This window comes from Hypanus sabinus, chromosome 3 (assembly GCF_030144855.1).
Source record: "Hypanus sabinus isolate sHypSab1 chromosome 3, sHypSab1.hap1, whole genome shotgun sequence".
Classification (NCBI taxonomy): domain Eukaryota; kingdom Metazoa; phylum Chordata; class Chondrichthyes; order Myliobatiformes; family Dasyatidae; genus Hypanus; species Hypanus sabinus.
Window position 1 is genome coordinate 85,993,152 of NC_082708.1, and position 24,386 is coordinate 86,017,537.

General features: G+C 40.4%; 1 long non-coding RNA gene across 3 annotated transcripts in view; it reads left to right on the forward strand.

The window, feature by feature from the left end:
* The window catches only part of LOC132391492 (uncharacterized), a 267,485-nt gene that overhangs the window by 202,119 nt on the left and 40,980 nt on the right, over positions 1-24,386 (forward strand). The window contains exon 4 of one of the 3 annotated variants that reach the window (XR_009511249.1): positions 15,828-16,000. The exons of the other annotated variants lie outside the window; for them this stretch is intronic. This is a non-coding gene — a long non-coding RNA (uncharacterized LOC132391492). Of the gene's footprint in view, positions 1-15,827; positions 16,001-24,386 lie in introns of those variants that run through there. 3 annotated transcript variants of the gene reach the window in all.

Consider the following 24,386-nt stretch of genomic DNA (forward strand, 5'->3'; position numbering starts at 1 on the left):
CTCAGTGTCAGATGTGGGAGGTTCTGGAGTCTCCCAGCCTCCTGGACGGCCATATCTACACCTGGTATGTCAAGCTGCAGCTTCTAAGGGACCAAGTTAGGGAACTGGAGATGCAGCTTACAGACCTTTGCCTGGTCAGGGAGAGCAAGGAGGTGATAGAAAGGAGTTATAGGCGGGTGGTCACACTGGGGCACGGGAGACAGACAAGTGGGTCAAAGTCAGGAGGGGGAAGGGGAAGAGTCTGGTATTAGAATGTACCCCGGTGGCTGTACCCCTTGACAATAACTATTCCTGTCTAAGTACTGTTGGGGGGAACAGCCTCACTGGGGAATGTAACAGTGGTCATGCCTCTGGCACAGAGTCAAGCCCTTTGGCTCAGAAGGGTAGGGAAAGGAAGAGGAAGGCAGTAGAGATAGCGACTCTATCGTTTGGGGGTCAGACAAGCAATTCTGTGGACGCAGGAAAGAAACTCGGATGGTAGTTTGCCTCCCAGGTGCCAGGGTCCGGGATGTTTCAGATTGTGTCCAAGATATCCTGCAGTGGGAGCAAGAACAGCCAGAGGTCGTGGTACATATTGGTACCAATGACATAGGTAGGAAAAGGGAAGAGGTCCTGAAAAAAGACTATAGGGAATTAGGAAGGAAGTTGAGAAGCAGGAATACAAAGGTAGTCATCTCAGGATTACTGCCTGTGCCATGCCACAGTGAGAACAGGAATAGAATGAGTTGGAGGATAAATGTGTGGCTGAGGGATTGGATCAGGGGGCAGGGATTCAGATTTCTGGATTATTGGGACCTCTTTTGAGGCAGGTGTGACCTGTACAAAAAGGATGGGTGGCACTTGAATCCCAGCGGGACCAATGTTCTGGCGGGGAGGTTTGCTAAGGCTACTGGGGATAGTTCAAACTAGAATTGCTGGGGGGTGGGAACCTAACTGAAGTGACTGGGGAAGAGGAAGTTGGCTCACAAATAGAGAAAGCTAGGAAGCAGTGTGTGAGGGAGTATAGGCAGGTGATAGAGAAGGGACATGCTCAGATGGACCGTTTGAGATGAGTCTACTTTAACACAATGAGTATTGTGAACAAAGCGGATGAGCTTAGAGTACTTGGAGGTATGATGTGGTCACCATTTCAGAGACTTGGATGGCTCGGGCAGGAATGGTTACTTCAAGTGCCAAGTTTTAGATGTTTCAGAAAGGACAGGGTGGGAGGCAAAAGAGGTGGGGGTGTGGCACTGTTGATCAGAGATAGTGTTCATAGCTGCAGAAAAAGTGGACGCCATGGAGAGACTGTCTGGAGTTTCTGTGGGTGGAGGTTAGGAACAGGAAGGTGTCAATAACTTTACTGGCTGGTTTTTATAGGCTGCCCAATAGTAACAGGGATATCAAGAGCAGGTAGGGAAACAGATCCTGGAAAGGTGTAATAATAACAGTGTTGTCATGATGGGAGATTTTAATTGCCCAAATATCGATTGGCATCTCCCTAGAGCAAGGGGTTTAGATGGGGTGGAGTTTGTTAGGTGTGTTCAGGAAGGTTTCTTGATACAATATGTAGTTAAGTCTACAAGAGGAGAGACTGTACTTGATTTGGTACTGGGAAATGAACCTGGTCAGGTGTCAGCTCTCTCAGTGGGAGAGCATTTTGGAGATAGTAATCATAATTCTATCTCCTTTACAATAGCATTGGGGAGAGATAGGAACAGACAAGTTAGAAAAGTGTTTAATTGGAGTAAAGGGAATTATGAGGCTATCAGGCAGGAAATTAGAAGCTTAAATTGGGAACAGATGTTCTCAGGGAAAAGTAAGGAAGAAATGTGGCAAATGTTCAGGGGATATTTGTGTGGAGTTCTGCATTGGTACATTCCAATGAGACAGGGAACTTATGGTAGGGTACAAGAACTGTGGTGTACAAAGGCTGTAATAAATCTAGTCAAGAAACAAAAAGCTTACAAAAGGTTCAGAGAGCTAAGTAATGTGAGAGATCTTGAAGATTATAAGGTTAATAGGAAACTACTTAAGAAGGAAATTAGGAGAGTCAGAAGGGGCCATGAGAAGGGCAGGTGGGCAGGATTAAGGAAAACCCCAAGGCATTTAACAAGTATGTGAAGAGCAAGAGGATAAGAAGTGAACGAACAGGTCCTATCAAGTACAACAGTGAGAAAATGTGTATGGAGCCGGAGGAAACAGTAGGGGTACTTAATGAATACTTCAGTATTCACTATGGAAAAGGATCTTGGTGATTGTAGTGACAACCTGCCGCAGACTGAAAAGCTTGATATTAGATATTAGGAAATAGGATGTGCTGGAGCTTTGGAAAGCATCAAGTTGGATAAGTCGTCAGGACCGGATGAGATGTATTCAGGCTACTGTGGGAGGCGAGGGAGGACATTGCTGAGCCATTGGCGATGATCTTTGCATCATAATTGGGGATGGGAGAGGTTCTGAAGGATTGGAGGGTTGTGGATGTTGTTCCTTTTTTCAAGAAAGGAAGTAGAGATAGTCCAGGAAATTATAGACCAGTGAGTCTTACCTCAGTGGTTGGTAAGTTGATGGAGAAGATCCTGAGAGGCAGAATTTATGAATGTTTGGAGAGGTACAATATGATCAGGAGTAGTCAGCATGACTTTGTCATGGGTAGGTTGTGCCTTATGAGCCTGATTGAATTTTTTGAGGATGTGACTAACTACATTGATGAAGGAAGAGCAGTAGATGTAGTGTATATGGATTTCAGCAAGGCATTTGATTAGGTACCTCATGCAAGGCCTGTTGATAAAGTAAGGAGGCATGGGATCCATGGGGACATTGCTTTGTGGATCTAGAACTGGCTTGTCCACAGAAGGCAAAGAGTAATTGTAGACGGGTCATATTCTGCATGGAGGTCGGTTACCAGTGGGGTGTCTCAGGGACCCTTACTCTTCGTGATTTTTATAAATGACCTGGATGAGGAAGTGGAGGGATGTGTTAGTAAGTTTGCTGAAGACACAAAGGTTGGAGGCGCTGTGGATAGTGTGGAGGGCTGTCAGAGGTTACAGTGGGACAGTGATAGGATGCAAATCTGGGCTAAGAAGTGGCAGATGGAGTTCAACCCAGATAAGTGTGAAGTGGTTCATTTTGGTAGGTCAAATATGATGGCAGAATATAGTATTAGTAAGACTCTTGGCAGTGTGGAGGATCAGTGGGATCTTTGGGGTCCGAGTCCACAGGACATTCAAAGCAGTTGCGCAGGTTGATGCTGTGGTTAAGAAGGTGTATGGTGTATTGGCCTTCATTAATTGCGGAATTGAATTTTGGAACTGAGAGGTAATGGTGCAGCTATATAGGATACTGGTCAGACCCCACTTAGAGTACTGTGCTCAGTTCTGGTCGTCTCACTACACGAAGGATGTGGAAGCCATAGAAAGGGTGCAGAGAAGATTTACAAGGATGTTACCTGGATTGGGGAGCATGCCTTATGAAAAAAGGTTGAATAATCTCGGCCTTTTCTCCTTGGAGCGATGGAGGATGAGCGGTGACCTGATGGAGGTGTATAAGATGATAAGAGGCATTGATCATGTGGCTAGTCAGAGGCTTTTTCCCAGGGCTGACATGGTTGCCACAAGAGGACACAAGTTTAAGGTGCTGGAGAGTAGGTACAGAGGAGATGTCAGGGGTAAGTTTTTCATTCAGAGTGGTGAGTGAATGGATTGGGCTGCTGGCAATTGTGGTGGAGGCGGATACAATAGGGTCTTTTAAGAGTCTTTTAGATAGGTACATGGAGCTTAGTAAAATAGAGGGCTATAGGTAAGTCTAGTAATTTCTAAGGTAGAGACATGTTCAGTACAACTTTGTGGGCTGAAGGGTCTGTATTGTGCTGTAGGTTTTCTCTGTTTCCTTCAAACCATCTGTCTTCCCTGTGCACATTGTTATCATCAAAGGAGTGGTCCCTTGTCCGTTAGGTGTAGATATACAGCTCGGTCTTGACCTGAGGTGTTAGCCCTCCTATCGCTTTGTGAAGTAAAATGTAATGAGATCTGTAGATCAGTGAGACAAACCAACCATTTCAGGAGATGCACACTCTTCTGCTCTGTGAATTCATTTATCTAGATCCTTATCACATTGAAGGCCAGTGAGTCTATCCTACCTTCCTGAGCAATCCCAGAGGACCATTTCCTCTCAGTCAACTCCAAATTCTCCCACTTCCCTACATTTGAGGGACAATGTACAATTAACTTAATAACTAGGATGTTAGAGGAAAGCAGGAGACTTTGAGAAAACACACACGGATGCAGGGAGAACAAACAAGCGCCACTCTGATGTCAGCAAAGTCAGCGATGAAGTCAGGTCACTGAAACTTTGAGAAAGTAAGCTTCATCACTCTACCATAACACAATTTTGTTGATCAGTACAGTGCAGCTGCATTTGTTTCAACAATTTGAATACAATGAGCACCAACAACCCCCCCCCCCCCCCCACAACCCACCCTCAGGCCAAGAAAACTGTACGGATATTTCAACCAAGATTAAGCAGATTTGTTTCACTCTTACTGTTTACATTGCATATTGTGGGAGGATAAAACAGTAATTGCTTTGTGTGAGCACCAAATCTTTGATGTATTGACAGCCACATTGTGTGCAAAAAAACAGCTACAAAAATATATTTTTAGCTCCAAAGGCTGACATCATGATCGTTATTAAGGCCCTATCTGAAAAGATGCTGAAACAATTTGAGAAATATTCACTGATTAAATGGATTCGAACATGAAGATTAAATGTTCTTGTGGTTTAGTTTGTGCAGCAGGAATCATGCCTGGCCTGTGTTGTGAGCTGATAAATCGCTAAGGAAGTTCCCTCCCATTGTACTGAAAAGTATAATAAGAAGGGGAGGGGAGTTGTTTCAGATCTGGAATCAAGCTGTTTCAGTTTACTGTGTTCAAAAAAAGAGCTTATTACGAGCTAATATCTTTAAAGTGTTACCATGAAAACACTGGAAATGAGAGGCTGGGAGGAAAGCATTTTGAAAAGTTTTTATCAGCTTTAAAACTTTTGAATATGATACATTTTTCACAAGATTTCAGTCAGGTGTACATTTTACCCAAGTATTATTAGGATTATTTCTCTAAAGTCACACATGGTAAATGCCTCAGAGATTTACACAAATTTTTAGCAGGAAACTGAAGGAAGATTTTTAAATGTTCACGCACCTCTGCCCTCATCCCATCCCCCTGCCAGCCCACCAGGGATGGAGTCCCCCAGTCCTCACCTATCACCCTATCAGCCTACAGATCCAACGTATAATCCTCCGTAACTTCCGCCACCTCCTACGTGATCCCACCACCAGCCACATCTTCCCCTCCCCCCTTACTCTCGACTTCCCACAGGGATCGCTCCCTACATGACTCCCTTGTCCAGTCATCTCCCCCATCCCTCCCCACCGACCTCCCTCCGGGCACTCATCCCTGCAAATGGAAGAAGTGCTACACCTGCCCCCACACTTCTTCCCTCACCACCATCCCAGGCCCCAGACAGTCCTTTCAGGTGAGGCACCACTTGCCACTCCCCCCAGCCCATTTCCCTCCAGCCTATCACTTCCCAGCTCTCTACTTTATCTCTCCCCCCACTTCTTATCCCCCCTCGACCATCCCATGTTACTTCACTCCTGATGAGGGGTTTCGGCCCGAAACGTCACTATCTCCTCCCATAGATGCTGTCTGGCCTGCTGAGTTCAGCCAGCATTTTGTGTTTTTATTGAAGATTTTTAAATGCTTGTTGAATTCAATGAAGGTGCAGCACAGAAATGTTTTGAGCTGATAATATTACATCAATGATCACAACATTATCAGTTATACACTTGGTCGAAAAGTATTAGTTTGATCCTTAATAGCATAATGGTTAAGAGACTTGCTTCATCTACTATGTTCAAAGGTTGCTAAAACAGCTGTTGGACGATCTCTGCTGCGCATGCTATTTTTCCAAGAATTAAGTTTGCTGCTTCTCATTGCTGTTCTTAACTCTTGAGCTAAGACAAAGAATTTGAAGTGACTCTTTTTTTTTTATCAAAAACTGGAATCATGATGAAGTTGAATAACTGGTTCATTATCAAGACCATGTTTTCTGAGGGTCAATTTCTCTTGTAAGGGAGAACACCATATCAACAGGACTTCATCAAGATTCTGAAACCATATTCCCATGAAAACAATTAGTGTGTAAAATATCAGTATACCACAAACATCAGAAATCTCTGTACTGAGATGAGCTATCGTACTTGCATCAGTTTGCTTGTGGAAGAAATATAAATTTTGATGTTAGAGAGTGTGCTGGTGTGTGGGGTTAGGTATGTGTATATGTTGCAAGTGAAATTCTATTTGCGTAGAGCCAAAGCCAGAGTAATATCTCAAAATATCTTAATGTCTAAGTTGCACAATGTTTCTTGCTGACAGATTTAGCAATGTATCTGTCAATAAATAGTTTGGTAACTGCCTATATAAATTGAGTTGAAGTAGATTTTTATCAATTCAGAATCTGCTCTGTGTACCTGTTTAGTTAGAAATAAAAACAACCATGCCAATCTCCTTTCCCACACTTGTTAGTTGACGAACTTGTGTACTTTAATGCCTTAAGCTTGGCAGACAGCTCACTGTTCCCATATGAGAATTTCCTCTACACCCGCTTCAAGTAAATGGGTTGCATTGTTTTAAGATAAACAGTTTGAGAATAAGACTTGGGGCTGTTTGCACGTGAAAATGCTGTGTGAGAAACAATTACATCTATTCTTTAAAAAAAATTAAGTCACTTTCCACTTTCAAACTGTTCAGGACTCATTGAAAGCAGCCAACTAACAGAACTTGCTGTTATAAGTCCCTTGTTGTTTGACTTGGCAATGATTTTCTCTCACTAGCTTCTGTTTTGAAGAATAAACGTGTGTGACCAAACAACTGGGGCAAGACTCTGAATACTCTCCTACAGGTGTCGGTAAAACTCCAGAAAATCCTTCATACAATCAATATTTCATGCTGTTTTTTTGATATTTCAGTCAATGGTGCCAAGTTTTAACAAATAGCTTGGTTCAATAAAAATCGAAGTTGGCCTACTAACTGATTGTACCTGCACAACATACATATTCACACTTATCAACAGCTTTGTTTCCATGGAACAGATTTTCTGCTTTGAAAGTAATATCACCTATTTAACATTCCTTCATTCCTTCCCTGTGTTATCTTCTAATATTTTCCTCCTGCAATAACAAGGCAGCTGGTATGTTAAGCCATCTTCTTAAATATCAGTTGCATTAATTATAACTAAGCATCTGAGCAACGTTAAGAAGAAGAAACGGAATCTCGTAGCTCCACCTCTTGGATGTTGTCACAAATCAAACCTCTAGTAAGGTTTTAAAGCAACACTGATAGCTTGCAAGGTAGCTGAAATATTGTGATTCCCATTACAAATCAGTGTAGGGTGATACTCTGGGTTACAATACCTTATCTCTATGTACTGATGCCTGTAAGTTAATATACATAAGCATCTAATGAGCACATGATCAGAGTCAGTTGTCCCATCATTAGACTGAAATAGACTGTGTATATTAACACTTTATTAAACTATGCTTATTACTTATGGACTAACTGGCTTCTGCCAGCCCTACCTATATCTGAATCAAAAGATCCTGCACCTTTCCTTCAAAAGTATTAAACAATTAAAATAACATTTTACCTCACAACTACTGTACATCCAAGTCTTGTCAGTGCTGACAGCTTTCTTGATGCTGTAATTGCAGAATACCTTCTTGCATATGTAAGATATAATCCATTCAGAGGAGTATTACTTTAACGGAGCAAACATTTTAACTAACTACCACAGTAAGTTTTCAGCAGGCGCCAGGAATAATTGAAGGTCGATCTTGAACTCGAACCCAATGGCCGGAGTCCTGGATCTGTGAGTCTGCATCCACTAGAGAAGTTGAATGTCCAATGTCATCAAATCTGCAAATTCACTTGAGGATAGCCTGTCCTTGGTGGGGGAGGGGTGTGTGTGTGTGTATATGGTATCAACATGGTGGACATGCTATGTTGGTGGTAGAATGGGTGGTGACCCTTGTGGGCTGCCTTGCTCCCAGTACATCCTTGGGTTGTGATGGTTGTTGAGGTGAATTCTGCATTTCAGCATATGTTTTGATGTACATCTGATAAATAAATCAATGCTATTCTGTTTCTGGCTGACTATGTAACCTAGTTACCAATAAAGATTGTGCTGGCAGGACACGGTGAAGCTCCAGAGCCAGCAAACAAAATTAGTAACTGTTCTGTTAATCATATTTTTTTCTGGACTACGATCAGTGCAATCCACAACCTGTAGTTTCCCTTTGGGGGTTGTGCTTTTGAACCGTCTGTATGACGTGGTGTTTCTGCAGTATCCTGAAGGACGCAGACATGATCATGGTGGCCTTAGATGGAATGGACTTGGGCCAGGTCGAAGCAGTGGGACCTGGGCCCAAGAGGGAAAAGTATTTGAAGAACAAAGCTTATTCAAGGTAGAATGGCTGTTACCACATGTAGGTACTGAACTACTGTCTTCACATCAAAAACAAGAAATAAAAGTTGGAGCAACACACACAAAGTGCTGGTGGAAAACAGCAGGCCAGGCAGCATCTACAGGAAAAAGTACAGTCAATGTTTCGGGCCGAGACCAACTTCCAAATAAAAGTTGGACATATTTTTGCATATCAAGATACTGGCACCATTTGTATGTGAGCAAAGGTTGTTCAGTAGTGGAAAGAAATATTGAGAATAAAAGTTAGATTACTTAAAACAACATCTTAACTAGAGAATTTGTATCAATGCCATTACCAATTAGAAATGTGGAATTTCACAGAATTTAATTGAATCTTCAAAAGTATCACAGAATGTGATGCGGCTTGCAGACCACTGAACAAAGTCAGATACTGTCATGACATTTTGCCATTACTGCTTTAATGAAGAATTATGAAATTTTGATCCAGTTTTGCAAAGAACAAGTTAATGATTGTAACAATCCAATCAGCAACTACTACCTGAAGATTTTGACCAATCCACAATATTGAATAGCACTAACTGTCCTTGACGATGTTTTAGAAGATCCAGCATCTCATTGTAAATTCCATCAAAAAAGCTGTTTGAATACAATTGAAGCATTGCAGAATGCAAAAGCAAAAATTAACAAGTTACAGTCACAGTATCTTGGCGATACCATTTATTAAAATGACAAAATGACAAGTTCTGACGTCGATACTGTGCTTATTATTCAATTCATTCAACGTGTGTGTAATCACTTGGATAATAGATTCTGTGATGATGAGTTAAGAGAATGGCAAGCTTTTGATCCTGTTGTTGTTGCAAATTAAACTAATTTTGAATTTGGAAAAGAGAATGTTGTACGACTGACAGTAAAATATTCAACTACTATTAAGAACTATAATTTCAAATTTGGCGTTTCTAAGGAAGTTAAGACTGGTTCAATTAAGATATTCACTGATATGATAAAATACATGCTTAGAAATGAAGAACTTCAAGAACTGGCAATTCTTGTTGACAGCATTGGAGCGTTTCAAGTTTATAGTGAAGGCTGTGAGTGTGAATTTGTCTTAGAACTCAATCAAATGTAAATCTAGAAATAGACTAGAAGAGGAACATTTAGATGATCTGCTAAGGATTGTGATGTATCTTTCATCTCGATGCAATATTAATCTGGACAGTGTTTATTGACAATAGATTTGTAATAAAGATAGATGACAGAAGCTTACATAACAGGAAAGATTTTTTTTGTTGTATTGTACTTCATTATACCCTTCAATTAACAAATAAAATCTAAAATATGTGATTTTTCAATTTTCATTCTAAGTATTAATGATATACATTACAGAAAAAATTAAAATGTGTGCAGTTTTCATGGAGTATATTAAAAAAAATTACCTGCTCAAGGCAATTGTGGATCGGCACAGCTGTGGGGGGGAAAGTTAGAGGAAACATTAATCATACCAATAATAAAGAATATCCACCAAAATCCTGTTCTCTTTCATGTGTATCATGAGCACTTAAGTTCATTTCATGGGTTTTTTTCAGGATCAAGATGTCCCAAAATGAATTAATGCTAATAAAATGCTTATAGAAGTATAGCCAATGTTAGAAGATAGAAAATGCTACAATGTTCACAAATGCCAATAAATCATAGATGTGTTGCAAAAATGCGGCACCCATCATCAAGGACTCCAACCATGCTCTTTTCTCTCTGCTGCTATCATAAAGAACGTACAAGAGCCTCAGGATTCATAGCACCAGGTTCTGGAACAGTTACTACCCCTCAACCATCAGGCTCCTGAACCAGAAGGGATAACTTCTCTCAACTTCGCTCGCGCCATCACTGAACTAGACTCCCTTTCAAGGACTCTTCATCTCGTGTCCTCGAAATCGATTGCTTATTTCCTTAGTATTATTACTTTTTCTCTCACTTTTTGTATTTGCACAGTTTCTTGAGTATGTTTTGTGCATTGGTTGCTGTCTGTCCTGTAAGGTATGGTGGAACAGACTTGATGGGCTGAATGGCCTACTTCTGCTCCTAAATCTTATGGTCTTTCATTGATTCTGTTGTGTTTCTTGAATTTACTGTGATTACTGGCAAGGCGATGAATCTCAGGGTTGTATATGGTGACATACATGCACTTTGTTTCACTTTAGCAGTGCTGTTCGAAAGTAGTTGGTGTTTGGTCACTATGTTTCATGTTATATGTTCATGCTCTCGATGATGGAATTGATTGTGTGTGATGATACAAAAATAGGTGAAGGGACGGGGAATGTTGAGGAAGCAGGGAGTTTTCTGAATATCTTGGATAAATTAGGAGAATAAGCAAACAAGTGATGGATGGAATATAGTTTAGGGAAGTGTATTATCATGCACTTTGGTAAAAGGAATAGTGGTGTAGGCTATTTTCTAAACAAGGAGAAAGTTCAGACATCAAAGATACAACTCTGATTGACTAAGACAACTGCATTTCTCTAAAGAGCGCTATATGAGATCATTCTTACCCTCTATAATGAGTTAACCTATAGCCAGGGACGAGATGACCCCCTCCTGTTAGACTGTTTGTGGTAACTTTTTTTTAATTCTTTCTACTTCTCTTCTAATATTTGTATATCTGTGCACTTGTAATGCTACTGTGACACTGTAATTTCCTTTGGAATCAATAAAGTATCTATCTATCTAAAAAAGGACCTTGGAGTCCAAAAGCTACACTCCCAAAAGGTTAAGTTGTAGGCTGAGTCAATTGTGGTGAAAGTGAATGCAATGTTAACATTCATTTCGAGAGGACTAGAATATCAAAGTAAGAATGTAATGCTGAGGCTTCATAATGTATTGGTCAGAAGAGGAAACTTTTTTTAAAAAGTTGGTCAGAAATTGATATAGGAGAATTAAATGTGACTGAGAAAACCATTGGATTCTTAGTCAGTCACATACATTAAGCCAATGGAGTATTGTGAGCAATTTTGAGTCCCATATTAAAAGAATGATCCCAGGAATGAAAGGCTTAACGTTTGGAACTCTGGGCCTGTACTTGCTTGAGTTTAGAAGAATGAAGGAGGATCTCATGGAAACCTATCGAATATTTGAAGGCCTAGATAGAATGGATGTGGAAAGGATAATGCCTGTAGTTGGGGAGTCTAGGACCAGAGTGCAGAGGAGGGCTTCCTGCACTCATGCTGAACTCGTCAACTTCATAACCCTGCCTCCAACTTACACCCTGCCCTTGAATTTACCTGGTCCATTCCTGACACATCCCTCCACTTTCTCAATCTCCCTGTCTATCCCTGGAGACATATTAATAGATAAACACCTTTATAAACCCAGATTCTCCCTGCACCCCGTCACTTGTAAAAATGTCATTCCCTTCTCTCAATTCCTCTGTCTCCACCACATCTGCTCTCAGGATGAGGGTTTTCATTCCAGAACTAATAAGATGTCCTCCTTCTTTAAAGACAGGGGCTTCCCTTCCTTCACCATTAGTGTTACTCTCACCCCATCCTCCCCCATGCTCCCCAGGAATAGGGTTGCTTTGTCCTCACCTACCACCACACCAGCCTCCATGTCCTGCACATAATTCTCCATAACTTCCGACATCTCCAATGGGATCCCACCACCAACACATCTTTCCCTCTTCCCCCCACCTTCTGCTTTCTATAGGGATCGCTCCCTCTGCGACTCCGTTGTTTGTTCCTCCCTCTCTACTGATCTTTCTCCTGGTACCTTTCCTTGCAAGTGGAAAAGTGTCACACCTGCCCCTACACCACAACCCTCACAACCATTCAGGGCCCCAAACAGTCATTCCAAATGAGGCAACACTTTACCTGTGAGTCTGTTGGGGTCATCTACAGTATCCAGTGCTCCTGGTGTGACCCACTGTATGTCGGTGAGACCCGACGTAGATTGGGAGACTGCTTCACTGGGCACCTATGCTCCATCCAGCAGAAAATGCAGGATCTCCTGGAGCTCCCAGTTATCAATTCCACTTCCCATTCCCATTCCGATGTCAGCCCATGGCCTCCTCTACTGCCATGATGAGGTCACGATCAAGTTGGAAAAGCAAGACCTTATATTCTGTCTGAGCAGCCTCCAACCTGATAGCCTGAACATCGATTTCTCGAACTTTCAGTAACTGCCACCCCTCACCATTACCATTCCTGTTCCCTCTCTCACCTTATCTCCTTACCTGCCCATCACCTCCATCTGGTGCTCCTCCCCTTCCCTTTCTTCCATGTCTTCTACTCTCTCCTGTCAAATTCCCCTTTCCCCAGCCCTTTATCTCTTTCAGCAACCAACCCCCCCTCCCCAGCTCTTTACTCTACCTTTCCCCCTCTCTTGGTTTCACCTATCACCTACTACCTTGTACTTCTTCCACCCCTCCCCACTTTCTTTCTCTGACTATTCATCTCTTTTTATTTCCAGTCCTGACTGTTTACTCAATTCCATAGATGCTGCCTGGCCTGCTGAGATCCACCAGCAATTTGTGTGTGTTGCCTGGATTTCCAGCGTTGGCAGATTTTCTTGTCTTACAATTTTCTGGTCACTAAGTTTAAAGATTAACTACAGTGGCTCACTTTCATGTATAAACCACACAGACCCTTACTATTTCACTCATCATACAGCGCCATTTTAACAGACACTAGTTAAAAAGGTGAGCATTAAAAGCCCTAAATCGGGAGGGAAGTTAACTTTGAGTGACGCAAAGCAGTCCTTAAAGCCACTTAACATTCTATAAGGAAGGAAATGAAAGACCAACATGCTTGGCCCACTACTACATTAAATTTGGACCTAGACTGGCACATGGGTGTAGGGTCTAGATATTCCTGTTTGGCCCACTAATACGTTCCATTTGGACATAGACTGGCATGTGGGTGTAGAGTCTCAATGTTCCTGTTTGGTCCACTGGTAGATTACAATTGGATGTAGACTGGCACGTGGGTGTAGAGTCTCAATGTTCCTGTTTAGGCAGCCTCTCTTTGCCTTTGGACAGGAAAATAGGAAGGAAGCTCATTTAAAAACTGGTTAGAAAATTGATTTAAAGTTAAAGAGAAAACCATTAGATTCTTCTCAATCATTTACGTACTTTGCAAGCAAGAAATTAATGTTTGGAGAGTGAGAATCTTCCTCTACTGAACAGTCTTTATCAATGGATGAATTCAGGTGCATTCCTCAAATTAGTCACTCAATTCATGTCTTTTGAAAGATGGTAACAATATTTCCAAATTGCTTTGACCTCATGATTGGAATGCAGAGACCTTTGATGGCATTCGAGAACAATCTTATATCAGTAACATGATGCAGCAAATTTAAAGAAATTTGAAGAAATAATAATTTCAATCAATGAATTGAGAAATGTGGAATAAATAAGGAGGTGTCTTGTCTCTGTTGGATTTGTGGTAATTTAACCATTACTGAAGGAGCATCCTGTGGGAATTTAGACAAAACACAGAGCAGGTCCCACCAGACATTTATGGACGTCACATGCCCTATTCCCATAGATTCTAGAGTCTGGAAGAATTTCTTTTTTGTATAGCTTTCACATCTAGTGAAGAATGGAAAGGAACATCAAGAAAAAATGATCCCAATAGAGATGTGAAAACAATGAACTCCCTTGTCTGGCTCAGATTCGAACTCTGGAAACAAGCACTCCTGTGCTTTGCATGTTTTGGCTTTAGAAATGTTAATTTGTTTTTGTGTATCTAAGACATGCTGCAAGGCTCAGACCAGTACAATTCCAGTGTGAGCGCTATTCTTTCTCAAATAACAATAACATTAAATAGTTTTGTTTCTTTAAAATAATCGCTCCACTACTTGAGTGCACTTCATATCATGTTGTACAGTTTACATATTTACTTTGTTTTAAACTTATAATACATACACTGTAAATCCATTATTCCTAAAGTCATATATCTTAGGAAAAAGTCATGTTAGTTTCCTTGTATTTTAGCAATGCATTTTCAAGCAGTTGCAATTGCCCTCTCATTGACCTAGGTGACGATTACATGAATCTAACTCCCAAGTGGTTGCTATTTGAACCATTTCTCTAGCTAGTACTTGAGTTTTAAACACTGCTTAGTATCAACAGCTGAACTTCAGAACTGCGCTTCAGATTTTTGATAAACAATACTCCAGGAGATTAGTTCTAGTCTTTTTAAAGAAGAACTTCTAGCTGATGGAGGTCAAGTATAGATAATTTATTGTTATTACAATATCTCTGTATGTGTAATTCTTATACAGCTATTAATTCATTTTATTGTATTTAATTATGCAAAAAAGAGTGGGTGTAATTTCATGAATTCCATTCAATGTTTGCAGAAATAAAACTTGTAATCAAGATTCCTACCTGCCAATATTCAAAGGATTTTTTTTGACTTACTCCCCAAACTACCAATTTGTATATAAAAACATTTACTGGATTTTTATTTTTCAAAGCAATAGTTAAATGTTGCTGTTGAATGGGCATTTGTTTATTATTTTGGGTTATCCCAACAATCTTTGTAATTTAGTAAACTCCTTTTGTGAAGTGAATGAAGGAAAATGATTTTACAACCACTAAAATAGAGAAAGAAATTCTAACCTGATAAATTGTGTTGTTCACTCCTGAATTTGGAAACACCGATATCAGTACCAGCCAGCATCAATTTAGTACACACAAAAAAACTGTTGCTATTGAGCATATCACATTGACAAAGTGATTACCACTTTCTGATCTCACCGAGACAAGGCCTTTTCGGGCTAAACAGCAGCACACAGCTGTGCCTGAGGGGCTTACTGCCAGATACACTAAAGCTTTATAATTAATAAGTATTCCTATAAACACATCCATATGTTTTTTTATAAATGGTTCAAATGTTATTGGAACCTGAACCTGTTGAACTTTAACTGGACAAAATAATTAGTAATACCATTTTAATAACAAAAACCTTAAAATGGATCCAATGTTTTATTATTCAGAGTACAATTTAGATGGTCACAATCAAATATAAATGTACCACTTAAGAGATGAATTTATAAATTGAGCCAAGTGGACGGATTGTCCTATCTGTGTCAATACCTCCTGACATCTATCTCGAATACCCCTGACTACAGCCTGCATGGTGCTTGGGCGTATTGTGTTCTCTGCTCTGTGATTGTGTTTTCCATCTGGAAGTACACAAACTCAGACATAAATCTGAAGGCAGAATGCAGGGTTAAGGACACTTCAGCTTTCTTCCATCTGTGTTCATTGACCTTGCTCACTGTCGCTGCATCTTAAAGCTTGTTGGCTAAGAAGTTTATTCTGATACGCTGTACTGCTTTGCAACACAGAGGGTACGGAGCCTCCACTGCACAGGATCGCAAGAGGCTGCGGAGGGCTGTGGACCCATCATGGGGTACAACCATCCCAACCAGAGAGAACGTGCTCTTTTCCACATTACTACCTTTGAAGAGGAGCATATGAGAGCCTGAAGACCCACACAGTGTTTTAGGAACAGCTTCTTTCAATCTACCATCATATTTCTGAATGTTTCATGAAGCTATCAAAATGGCCTTGTTCTTCATCTTTGATAGTATTTACTTATTTTTGTGATACAGTGATTTTGATGACTCTACTGAAATGCTGCTGCAGAATTACATATTTCACAACATACTGTATATCAGTGACAATAAAGCTGATTTTAATTCTGAATCTGATATGGGTTATTTCATGGCCCCCGAGAAAGTCATCTCACCCGCTTCCCAAACTGAATTAGCCCTGGGCATGACATCGGTTGTTTAACACACCTTTTAAATGCAGGAGTCTGAAGAGTAACCATGATAGACAAGTGCAAGGAAAGATGCTGTCCTACAGTTTTTATCTTGCACAGTGTCTACAGGGTTCAAGGAGCAGCAATTTTGACAGAGGCTAAGATTTATCAAGCCGATATCTTTCTGCAGATTAAACTCTACACTCCCACCAACAACTCTGTCAGTCTAGGTCAAAGTCAATTTTACACTCAGCATTCAAGCCTCAGGATTACTCAGGGAAGCACTTCTGTTCCATTGCCATATCCATATTATATCCTGTGGTTCAGTGGTCACTATAACAACACAGAGGTCATTAAAGCATTGAACTCAAAGACGAGTGATTTCCTCTGATTTAGCATCACTGGATAGGGCTTTAACTTAAGTAGCCAGAGGAAGGTGGAGAAACAGGAATAAAGTGAAAGGGAAGGAGATTGCAGTAAGAGGATACTAAAGTTTTCAGAATAAAGAATATGATTAAGTTCATGAAGGGTTAATAATTTAACTTCAGGCAACATATTGAATACAAGACTGAAGGTGTTATAATTGAATGCATCAATGCAGTGAGAAATTGGCAGGTATTGCAATGTGGCCATCAGTGTTGTCATTGAAAGATAACAACTGGGCGCTTAACATTCAAGGATACACAAGGTTTTGAAAGGATAGGCGGTTGGCAGGTGGTTTCATTGGTTTGAAAAAAAGTTGTATCAAATGCAAAGTAGGAAGCAACATGCGATCAGACGATGGAGAATTCCGATTGGTAAAGAAGACACAAGAGGAAAAAGAGCTTGATGCGAATTATATTCAGATCTCCGAACAATGGCCAGGATGAGGTACAAATTACAAAGGGAGATAGAAAAGGCATGAAAAAGATCAATGTTATGGTTGCTGGGGGTATCGATATGCAGTTTGTTCAGGAAAATCTGGTAGGTGCTGAACCCTGATGAGTTCCCTGTTCAGAACATCTTGTGGTTGAGCTACAATTCTGGATTAGGTGTTGTGAATTGTGATTAGGGAGCTTAAGGTAAAGGAATTGTAGGAGGCGGTGATCATAATATGTTCAAATTCATCATGTGGTTTGAGAGAGAGACACTATATGGATTGGTATTACATTTGAGTACAGATAACTGTGGAGGCGTAAGAGAGTAGCTGGCCAAAGTTGATTGGAAGGGGACACTAGCGGAGGTGATGGCAGTAATTCATGATACTATTACAGTTCAGGGAGTTCTAGAGTTCAGAGTTCAATGCCAATGCTGTTCTGTAAAGACTCTCTGTCCATCCTCCCCGTGGAGTGCCTGTGTTTTCTTGGGACACTCTGGGTAGGTTAATTGGTCATTGTTACCTGTCCCATGATTAGGTTAGGGTTAACCCAGTGAATTTACTGGGATGGCTTGGCTCGGAGGGATGGAAGGGCCAACTCTGTGCACTATCACTATATAAATAAAAAAAAAATACATTTGGAAGAAATCGGTTAATCTCAAATAAAAAGCATTCTAAAGGAAGGATGAAACAAACATGGTGGACAAATGAAGTCCATAAAAGCAACAGAGGGCCAACAATATTGCAAAAATCAATGGGGAAACTAGAAGACTGGGAGCTTTTAAAGCCCAACAGAAGGCAATTAAAAATGCAACAGGGAAGATAATATGAAATACGAAGGTAAACTAATAAAAGAGGACACCAAAATATTTTTTAGATCTATAAAGAGTAAATAGAAGGAAGTGTAGATACTGGAAAGTCATAATGGAGAGGTAGTAAAAGGGAACAAAGAATTGGTAGATGAACTCTTAAGTATTTGCATCAGTTTTCACTGAAAAACACCAGCACCATGCCAGAAATCTGAGTGTGTCAGGGGACAGTTGGTCCCTGGGAAGTGGAACGATTAGAAGCTAGATATATCACTTGAACCAGATGGGCGACACCACAAGGTTCTGAGAGGTGTACATTTCAAGCAGAGGTTGATAGGTTCTTGATTGGGAGGACATCAAAGGTTTCAAAGATAAGGCAGAAGAATAAGGCTTAGAGGGGAAATAAATATACCAAGATCAAATGGTGCAGCTGAATAGCCTAATTCGGTTCTTATGGCAACTTCAAGGTTCAAGTCATATAGACTGAACTCAAGCCCAGAATCTGAATTGCAAGCTGTTTATGAAGCATAAAGGCCTTTATTCCCTCAATAATCAGGATGCTATTGGCTGGGAGAGGAGGTTTCTCTGAAGCAAAGCCAGGTATCTTAGGAACTCACTTGATTCATTGAATATTAGACTCGGAGGCCAAAGGGCTGAGGAAGTGTCAATACAATTAAATCTTCTTTGTGTTTAGTTCATTTTCTGCAACATTATGCAAATGGGGTGATATTAATCTTTCACCTCCAGTCAAAGGGCATTGAACTACAGTTCATTTATGGTCACTCTATTACCTTTCATTCTGATGAATTAATATACTTTAGCTACTGTGTCTCGGTGAATTTCATCTCTCTCCACAATGATAGTAATGATTCTGGTGTTCTGGATTCAGTAAAGATCTGATGTATGAAGCATTAATCCATCTTCGTTGAGCAGGATCACTTATTGCTCTGCTGATTTTGTGCTCTGTTTTGCATGGGAATTCAAATTTAAACACAGGATTTTTATTCACCGTTAAAATGAACAAATGCTTTAAACACTACCTTTGTTCCAAACTACCAAATAATACCAAGCTAAATTATTTCTATTAAACAAATTTGAAAGCTCCAGTGCTTCCCATCATGGAAGCTGTTATGTTTTGTAATTTCAAAGCATTAAATTAGTTTAAAGGAAAACACGAGAGTCGAAAATGTAAGGCTAACTGAGTTTACTTTTAAGCAAGCTGAGCACGTGGTAGTGCGATGGTGAATGCAATTCACGTATTTATACATATAACTCATAATGAATTATTTAAGTGAACAAGAAAGCTTAATTGACCAAAATATATATACAAAATTACTCAAATATGACTGGAATATTACATACACAATAGTTGTCTTCATGTGATTTCCACATTCATGAAGCCATAGAGTCCTAGGTATACAATGCTATTCTGCATGGTAAAACTTGTGCATGCCAACCAAGTTGCCAGATAAATCTAATTTGTCTACTTTTGGCCCATGTTCCTCTGCACCTTTCCTAGAATGTATCTGACAAAATGTTGTTCAAATGTAGTAACTGTACATTACTCAGTAACTTCCTTTGGCAGCTTATTCATTACTTTCTGTCTGAAAGAAATACAGTACAGTATTATTCTCAGGAATCTTTTAAATCCTTTTTGTTTAAACTTATGCCTTGAGCTTTGGCCTTTCCTACACTGGGGAAAAGACTTTGACTATTCACCTTATCTTTGCCCCAGAGGATTTTATAAACTTCTATAAGGTCACCTCTTAGCCTCCTACACGCCAAGGAAGAAATCCTAGCCTCACCAGCCTCTCCCTATAATCCAAGTAGTCCAGTCCTGGAAAAAATCCTTATAAGTCTTCTTGCACAGGTTTTTCTCCAGTTTAGAGACTTCCTTCCTGTAGATGGCCTCCAAAAGTGCACATGGTAGTCCAAATGTACCTTACCAATGTCTTGTACAGCTATAACATGACGCCCCAATTTCTGTCTGCAGTATTCTGGATGAAGGTAAACAAGCCACTCCATCTACATACTTTAAAGGAACTATGAACATGCACCAGTAGGTCTCACTCTTCTAGTCTATATATCTCATCTTTACATACTTTGTGAAATGCTTTCTCCTGCATTACTTCATAGTTTGGATCATGCTCAGATCCTGCACATGCTCATGTGAAGCATGCCGAACAACCTTCTCATCACCATCTACCCCTGCAACCAATTCCAATACAAAGGACTTATTCAGTGATTTCATCCACTAGCGGACCTGAGCTTCTAAAGGTGAAAGTCATCACCTTCAGCTTCAGTATTTTCCTTTTACAGCCGCAACCTGGTCTGCAGAGTTTTCCAGCATTTCCAATTTTTATTTCTATCAACATAATGGCAGTGACATAAATTATTCTGGTGTTGTGTTGGATTTTTGATACTTGCATTTTCATTTGTCTTTTGATCAGTTCAAATTTGTGGAGCCAGATTCACACCCCTTGTGCCTCAATGAAATGAATTATTAACAGCATTAGAGTTTTTGAAATCATATGATTTTATTAAAGTTACTGAACCATGCCAAACATTGAAGGAGAAAGCAAACTATTTTCCAATATATTTACACCATATTATATGATGGTTTACTGAAATTGCATGTGTGCTGCTGATAATGCAGAATTATTCTGAAAGGACCATCCACCAGTAATTAAATGATATGGGAATAATAATTAAGATTGCTTCAATGCAGGCTTCTAAACATGTTAATGTGTTCCAATTATACCATGTTATTTAAATCAAGACAGTTGAAATACAGGAAAATGTTTGTTCTGCACTTGTCTTGCATTATTCAGCATAAAACAGTGAAAGATTACTAAATTGATTATTCATTGGTATTTTACTTCAATGGGTAGATTTCAAACTCACCATCTTTTACCAACTCCCAATTTCCTTATATCTGTCTACGATTTAATTTACATTGTTCCATGAAAATAAAGAGTAAATGCCACTGTAACAAACGGTCTTTTCCACAAAGTAAAAGGGATAAAAACAGGCACTAGCAACAATTTTGGAACAGTTGATTTGATCATCTGAAACTCTCCAAACTTTATATGAACATAATCAAATTGTGTTAGTGAAAGGGGAGTGTGGGCAGACTGAAAATACAGATGAATAAACAACTTACTAGTAGAAGTTATCTACATCGATGAGACCCAGTGTAGATTGGGGGACTGCTTTAGTGAGCCCTTTTGCTCTGTCCAACAACATGGAGAACCCTAAGAGGATCGACAGAACAAAAGGATAGCAAGGGACACAATTGGACCTCTAGATGGTCAGAGTAGTAATCTATGCATGGAGCCAAAACAGACGGGGAGGCCTTAATAGGATTTTTTTGCATCTGTATTTCCTCTGGAGACAGACACAGTGTATAGAAGTGAGGTAAAGCAGCAGTAAGGTCACGGACCCTGTACAGATTACCGAGGAAGAGGGGTATGCTGTTTCAAGGTGAACTAGGATGGACAAATCTCCAGGGCCCAACATGGTGCTCTCTTAGACCCTGTGGGAGACAGGTGCAGGAATTGCAGAGATATTTTGATCATTCTTAATGACAGATCAGGTACCGGAGGATTGGAGGATAGCCAGTGTTATTCTGCTGTGTAAGAAAGGCTCTAAGAATAAAGCTCCAGGAACTTATAGGTTGGTGAGCCTGACATCAATAGCTGGAGTAGGCCCAAGCCTCAGTCCCCAGCTGGTCACACCAGCAGGGCAAGAATGCACAGCAGCCAGATCAGTTCACAGTGTTGGTGCCACGGAGAAAGGAATAACATTGAGGAGAGAAAAGCAGAATCAGCCTCACCCTCACCTCCATATCCGGCATTCTGGTTTCTGGTTTCTGGTCTAAATGTGCTGGCATTTAAATTGTCCAAGCACTGAGTAGTGGCATGTTCCAGGACTAGGATCCAGATGCTGCAACACATCCAAAGTCATTCTTAATCTCACCAAATCGGCTCGGCGCTCGGAATGATCCAACCTCGCCCAGGTGAGCTGGGCGGGTACCAATACTCTTCCGCATCGACTCCTCTCCTAATCACTCACTCCATCTCCGACAGCAATACGAACTCCATCTGTGACCCTGACTCAGACACGTTGTGCCTCACATTGCCTCAGCATGGCTCATCACCCGATCCAACCTCACCTCCACCTGCCTCCTCCCTGTCTGCAGGGATAGTTTACCACAATTTGCTTCAGAAAAAAGTCATAAATAATGTAGTTAGTTGAAGGCCCTGCCATATGATTTGCCAATAAACTGTTGTGCATCTTCAGTAGCACAGTTTAAACTGGAACCAGAAGAGGCATACAAAATTATGAGGGGTCTAGAGAGGGTAATTGCAAGCAGGCTTTTTCCACTGAGGTTGGCTGAGGTGACAACTTGAGGTCATGGGTTAAGGGTGAAAGGTAAAATGGTTAAGGGGAACATCAGGGGAAACTCCTCCACTCAGAGGATGATGAGAGTGTGGACTGAGCTGCCAGCACAAGTGGTGGATACAATTTCAATTTTAACATTTAAGAGAAGTTTGGATAGGTAGATGGATGGGAGGGGTATGGAGGGCTATGGTCCAGCTACAGGTCAATGAAACTAGACATTTTTAACGGTTCTGTATGGACAAGATGGGCCATAGGTCTTGTTACTGTGCTGTTGTTTTTTATGACTATGACTGTCAGTAGGAATTTATCTTAACTCAAATCCCTACTCCCATTCTAACATGTAGATCACAGCATCCTTTACTGCCACAGTGAGGCACTTTGTGAGGAGAAGCAACACCTCATATTCCATTTGGGCAGCTTCCAACCTGATGGCATGAATATTGATTTCTCTAGCTTACAGTAATTTTCCCCCTCCCCTTCCATTCTCCACTCTAGCTCTTCTCTCACTTCTTTTCTTCTCTTTAACTGACTATCAGCTCCCTTGGTGCGCTTTATCCCATGGTCCACTGTCCTGTCCTATCAGATTCCTTCTCATTCAGCCCTTTATCTTTTCCACCTATCACCTTCTAGCTTATACTCCTTCCCCTTCCCCACCTTCTTATTCTGGCTTCTTCCCGCTTTCTTTACAGTCCTGATGAGGGATTGTGGCCTGAAACATCGACTGTTTATTCTTTTCCAGAGATGCTAGCTGACTTGTTGAGTTCCTCCAGCATTTTGTATGCATTATTTTGGATTTCCAGCAAATGCAGATTCTCTTGTATTAATAATAAAGGACGTGGCCTCTACAAGTGTTTAACTCTTCTTTTCAAAGTTCAAATCAAATTTTGTTATTAAAGTACATGAGATTCATTTTCCTGCAGGCATACTCAGCAAATCTGTAGAATAATAAGTATAAAAGGATCAGCAGAAGATCAAGTACAGTGGTAGAAGACAACATACTGTGCAAACGCAAATATAAATAATAGGAACATGAAATAGCAAGATAAAGAGTTCTTGAAGTGAGATCCTTGGTTGTGGGAACATCTCAATGCATAGGCAAGTGAGTGTATAGTAGCTATCCCCTTTTCTTCAAGAGCCCGATGGTTGAGGCATAGTAGCTGTTCTTAAACCTGGATCTGTGAGTCCTGAGGTTCTTGTACCTTCTACCTGATGGCAGCAGTGAGAAAGGAGCATGGTCTGGGTGGTGAGGGTTTCTGATGATGGATGCAACTTTCCTATGACAGCGTTTCTGATCTGCATCTAAATCACCCACTGAAATAATTTAGAATATTTCTATTTTATAATTGAGATACTGAGACAAAGAGTCAATGTCCACAATATAAGTAATTATCTCTTTCACATCTTCTGAATTTGCCTTGAACCCATCCAGGTGGGAGAACACTCGCCAAGGCTCAGAGAGCAGTACTACCCAGAATTGTTTTAAAGCCTTAGAAAATGCTACAAATAAAATGGCATAAATATGAGCATTTGAATAATATAGCATCAGAACTTCCAATAGACTACCAAAGATTATAGAATGCAAAATATTTTGCAGAAAGATTATGTCAACCTTATCTATTCTTAGCCCTTAACTAATGCTGTAACTTCAACAATTGACAGATAGGAATGCAGAGCTGAGATTACATTCACAACAACCATGAGGTTATTAAATGGCAAAGCATTCTTGTACTTAGCTCTAGTTCTGAACACAATTTGTTCAAGTGATTACTCAAAGAAGCTGTCCATGCCTACACAGGCAAACACATCTGCTTTACAATTCCCTTGCAACTCCACTTTAAATTTAATTACATATTATAATAATATTATGTTATAATATATTGACTTGTTCTGATTTAGGTGTTTTATATTTAAATTAAACTAGTATTCATTTTGATCAGAGATATTCCTGATATTCACTGGGAAGACTTTGTTCCCATGTGCACTTGGCACCAATCCTGCCCACAGTTTTCTTGCAAGTTGCCAAAGTTTGTCCTGGACCCTCTCCATTTTTCATACACAATACTCATCTGTG